Below are 5,685 nucleotides of genomic sequence, written 5' to 3'. Positions count from 1 at the left end.
TTCAAAGCCTTTCATTATTATTTGACAAGAGCTTTACAGCTCTTACGAGAGAGGTGTGATGTGATGTACAAAAGGACGGTGTACCGGGGGGTTTCTGCCAGGTTTCAGCACACAGAATCAGGTGACATCAGGTTTGGACACTTTGCCTCTTCGTCTGTTAAAGAAGAAGTGGCTGAGAGATATAGCACTAAGAACCTAACAGCCACGCCCACACTCTTCACCATCCACACGTGCTTCGGTGTGAAGATCTGGAACTTCTCATACAGTCCTCCCGACGAAGAAGTGTTAATCCCAGTCCATGAGATATTCAGCACGTCCCGAGGACAAGGGAGTAACCGCTTTGTCCTCCGGAGCACAAACCGGACCTGCAGCCATTTTAACTGCGCATACCTGGGCGGTGAGTACTGGGCTGAACAGGAGAAATATTTGTGTGGGGCTATTTGCTGCAGAGGATTTGAAAACCCCACTTCAGGGAGAGCTGATGAGAGGGACGTTGACTTGGGGACTTGCCACCAGGGCAGGGGGAGACAGGCTGCCACAACTCTAGCTCAGTGGTTTGAGCACTGGTCTGCTAAACCCAGAGCTGTGAGTTCAGTCCTGGAGGCAGCCACTTAGGGATCTGGGGCACATTCAGTATGTGGTCCTGCTAGTGAAGGCAGGGGGCTGGACTTGATGACCTTTTGGGGTCCCTTCCAGCTCTATGAGATATGTATATCTCCATATATTATATTATTATCTAACCAAGTTAGGTGAATGGGCAACGCAACATCAGGTGAAATTAACTGACACACATTCAAGGTAACGTACACTGTGAGGGATAATTTCACTGCATTGTTAATGAGCTGTATCAACTCAGACAGAGACCTGGCCAGCATTGTGGAGACTTCAGTGAAAATCTCAATGCAAACCTCTGTTCAATGTGCTGCAAAGTCTATAAAGCAAACAAAACATTACCACGCATCTGGAATGATGAGATGGAAAATAATGTGAAGATATTAATAACTAAGGCTAAGATTTAGTCATGGTTTTTTTTAAGTAAAAGTCATGGATGAGTCACAGGCAAGAAACAAAATTTCAAGGCCCCGTGACCTGTCCAGTGGTGGATTAATGATTTTGCCACCCCAGGCCCTGAAATAATTGCCGCCCCCAGCCCCATATGAACTTGTTTTAGTTTTTTTACAAATTCATTTGAACTAAAATGAATCTAAATATCATTAAAATAATTGAACATTTACAAGTTTTATTACAAATAAAATTACAAGTACAGCGGACCCTCGCTTGAATGCACGTCTGTATAGCGCGATTTCGCTTATAGCGCGGGACCGCGCATGGATCCAGAACTGAGAACCGCTTAATTTCTTCCTTCCGGTCATATTATTAACGTTTAGGATTCTCACGAGTATGTTTACTAAATGGCGTCACGCCATCATTGGTGGTTTCAATATGCGCTATGATTGGTGGAATCGCGGCGTCACTGATGCCGCGATTACAAAAATGCTGCTATTATAAATTTGCCGCCCCAGGCGTAGGCCTTGTTGGCCTAGGTGATAATACGCCGCTGGACCTGTCCATGACTTGTACTATATACCCCAGACTAAATCTTGGGTGTTCTCAGGGGCTCCGTGGCACCTGCTGGGGGAAGGGCTCTGGGGCGCTCTCTGGCGCTGGGAGAGCGGGGAAGAGAGGAGGGGGCAGCCCAGAACAGTCACCGCTGCTGCTGGCGGGGGGCGGCCCCGCTCGCCCAGGACCGGTGCTGCGGGGGGAGGGCAGTGTGGCTGGCACCGGAGCCTCCCGAGCAGCTCGGGTGGCCCTGGGGTCAGTCACACCTACCAGGTGCAGAAGTCACAGAATCCGTGACTTCCATGACCTCCGGGACAGACTCGCAGCCTTAATTAGAACATGAATCAATGGGTCACTCTTCCCTGGGATACTAGGTTTGGTTCTGATCACCAAGCTCTAAAAGATTTATTGGGGGGAGGTGGGGGTGGAGAAAGAGTTCAGAGACAAGGGATGAAAATGATCAGAGGTCTGGAGAGGTTTCTATGGGAGAGATTGGGATGGTTGAGCTAAGAGAAAAGACATAAAAGGAAACATGATGGAGATATACAAAATAATAAATGATACAGGGGACATGGCAGTGTGTAATTTACCACTTTCTCATAAAACAAGAATAAACTGAAGCCAAACATATTTTAACTAGTAAAAGGAATGCCCTGTTATATAAAATGCAGGGTTAACTTGTGGAACTCATTGACACAACATTTCCATGACTCTAAGAGCTCAGTAGACTTAAAAAAAAAAAAAAAAGAATTAGCCATTGATATAGACAGTTAGCATATCCACAGTTATGTTACACAGGATAAACTAATTGTTTTTAAAAGGGCAATAAACCCTTAGGCCTGAGGACAAAAGGCCGTCACTAACTGCCAGGGTTGGGGGAAGTAATTTCCTATATGTGTATGTTATTCCCCACTGGGGTTTCTTGCAGCTTTCTGATACAGCTGGGCCTGACCTCAATCAGGGACAGGATACCAGGCTAGATGCAGTCCGACAGTTCCTATGTTTCTTTGGAAATAGTAGAATGGAGTTGAAAATTCTACCTGGGCAAATCCCATTTCATTGACCCTCTCTGTTTGTACTGTAGGAAAGAAGACCCAAACATGTGTTTACCACTCTGGTAAGAAAGAAAATTTTTGTTTTCATTCTTTTGAAAAATGCCTCGTCCTCTGTATTAAAGTGCAGAGCTGAGAGCAACCTCACCGGGCAAACATGTCACATGAAACCAGTTGAGAAATAAGTGGGGTGAACTGCACATTCTGTCTATTTATCCAGGTTCTCGTAGGGAGCTCATGACTAGTATCCGAGCACCTTCACGTCTGACTCAATTCCAGGCACAGTTGATTTCAGAAAAGAAAATTTAAGGACAATAACCCCTTCGAGCACTAAAGAGTCATCTTCAGTGTTCTGAACTATAAACTGAACACACATCCCCTAACCCAACACCACAAGTGTGTCTCCATCTCCCTCCTCTCATAATTGAACCATTCTAGCCCCAGTGGAACTACATCCTCTCAAAGGACTAAACAGGACTCTTTTACCAGAGCAGGTCATAAAAATCTCAACAAAATATTTTCTTGTTGGAATTTGACAAATCATCAAACTCTTCACCTTTTGCAGAGACGGTTTGATTTCGACACTGTTCTGTCAGAACGCTGCCTGGGTTCTGGCCAGATCACCCGCCTGGCTCCTTGGCAGAGTGGCTGGCGGGCTGCCTAGGAGTCATTGACCCCAGGACATCCAGTGCCCCTGACTCTGGGACAGTCTGCTCGGTGCACTGCCCCAGAGCCGACACACCGTTCCCTTGTGTGGAGAATTTCAAAATCTTGGGTTTTTTTATTCCAAGTCTGAACAAAACCAAATTTTGAAATTTCAAAATCCTCCACAAAATGGAATGAGCCTTCTCTGCCCAGCTCTACATTTCCCCTAAAGCCAATAAAAACAAACCAACCAACAAACAGAAATGGTAACAAGGAGTCTGGTGGCACCTTAAAGACTAACAGATAAGGTTAGATAAGGTGCCACCAGACTCCTTGTTGTTTTTGTAGATACAGACTAACACGGCTACCTCCTGATACTAAACAGAAATGGTGTTACTGGTGTCTGTGGCCAGTGTTTCAGACTCATGTCTTTATTATTCATAACTGGAATACACTTAGGCAGCAGATAAGAAGCTCCAAATCTGAGCCTCTGGAACTGTCTTGGGGGAAACGTGCTCACCAATGATTGATACCGAAGAAACAAGCAGGCTGAGGAGGGAGGAAGCGGGTGAAATATCTGAGCAGTGAGGTGAATGTCCCAGGCTGGAGTGTCCTGCTGAAGGGAAATGGATTAATGTCCCTCTGCAATAAGCAGGTTCCAGTAGCTGTTGGGAAGGACACCTGTGTCCAGCTTTAAGGATCTCGGTCAGTGTGAAATAATTTCCTATTAGTTGTTTGATCTGCTTTTTCCTATTAACAGCTACCAGAGGCGGCCCGGCCTTCCCCAGTGAGCTGAGCCCTCACTGTTTAGAGGATCCGTCATGCTGGTCCACGTTATTGCTCTGAAGCTGTTTGCTGGTTTCTAAATTGTCCTATTCGTGTTACTCACTTTTTCTCTCTAACACAAATCATGGTGATGGGACTTGCCAGATCCAAAGCCGTCCTGCTATGCTGCCGGCGTTCCAAAGGGAAACCAGGAACATGGAGGGAGTGTCGCTGGTACCTGCTTGGGCAAGCTTGGATTGTACATTATCAATGAGTAGATCGAAATGGAAGGTCATAGTTCTATTCCAGGTGGGATTTGTCTTACAGTGCCAGAGCTATAAGTTGGTGCCTGATATATAAATGCTTGTATTCCTGTCCTGTTAGCACTTTTGTACCGATTTTTGATGATTTCAGTAAAAGACTTCTAAGAAATGAACTAAGTCAAACTATTTTAATTAAAAATAAGTTTAATCTGTGTCTCAGCCAGGTGAATCTGTAACAGGACAGTTTGTGGGGTCCCATGTCTATATCTCTCAGTCACTTCCATATCAAATTTGCTCAGAAGATGATATTTTTAATTGGTGAAATCAAAGGTCCAATTCTGGGCTAGTTTACCCACTTGCCTGCCCACTGACTGTCCTGGGATTGCGCGGGGTCTAATCAGTAACAGCATAGGTAGGCCTGACTGCTACCATGGCAGCGGATGTGTTCCAGTAAGGGGCAGGGTGTGTGTATGGATATTCTGAATAGTCAGATTGGGCCATCAGGAGGACACTGGAACTGGACACAATTGTGATGGGATCCCCAGGGTGCAGCCTGGGACTGTGGGACCACTGTGCCCCCTGAACTCTCTCCAGCCTGAGCTGTCTTTCACAATGCCTTGCTAGTGACCAGCAGCAAACCCCCTCCAGGCGCTGTGATCACTCAGCACAACCACATGTGGAGCCCCACACCCAGCTAGATTGCATGAATGCTCCCAGAGCCACTCATGAATCACACAGGGAAAGGCACCAGAGCCAAATCCCCCCAGCTCCGAGCACTGCACCTCAGGAATATACCGTCTTGCCCTGCTCAAGATGAGCAGTGCAAATTTATTAATTGGTTCACCACTTCATCAATGAAAAGTGGACATACACCAGCCTTTGCCAACCTGAGCACATTTGCCACACGCTTCAGGCAAACTCACTGATAAAGATAAACAACTAAACAAATTTATTGACGACAAAAAGATTTCAAGTGGCTATAAGTGTTAGGCAAAAAGTCAGTTAGTTACCAAAAGAAAAAAGTGCGCACGGTCTAAACTCTCAACCATTAGACTGGGCAATGGCTAGACTAAACAGTTTTTCTCACCCCACTGGATATTGCCATCCTTAATATCATAGGCACCGACTTTCAAAAGTGCCAGGGGGTGCTTGACCCCCATCTCTGCCCCCGCCCCCGCCCCCACTCCACCTCTTCCCCCAAGACCCCACTCCCACCACAGCTCTTCCTACCCTCATCCCACACACCCCCTTCCTGCCCAGTTCCCCCCCTCCCCTGAGCGCGCCACATCTTTGCTCCTTCCCCCTCAGAGCTTTCCCAATGCCACCAAACAGCTGATCGCAGGAGGCACAGGGAGGGAGCGGGAGGCACTGATCAGTGGGGCCGACAGCGGGAGCTGATG

General features: G+C 46.7%; 1 pseudogene; it reads left to right on the top strand.

The window, feature by feature from the left end:
* Positions 1 to 3: 3 nt before the first annotated feature.
* On the top strand, positions 4 to 4,427 carry LOC112115691 (annotated as a pseudogene).
* The last annotated feature ends 1,258 nt before the right edge of the window (positions 4,428 to 5,685 follow it).

The sequence above is a fragment of the Terrapene carolina genome, unplaced genomic scaffold (genome assembly GCF_002925995.2).
Source record: "Terrapene carolina triunguis isolate 2854851 unplaced genomic scaffold, T_m_triunguis-2.0 Scaffold674, whole genome shotgun sequence".
In the NCBI taxonomy this organism is placed as follows: domain Eukaryota; kingdom Metazoa; phylum Chordata; order Testudines; family Emydidae; genus Terrapene; species Terrapene triunguis.
Note: the sequence above shows the minus strand (reverse complement) of the source record. Positions and strands in the feature narration are given on the sequence as shown.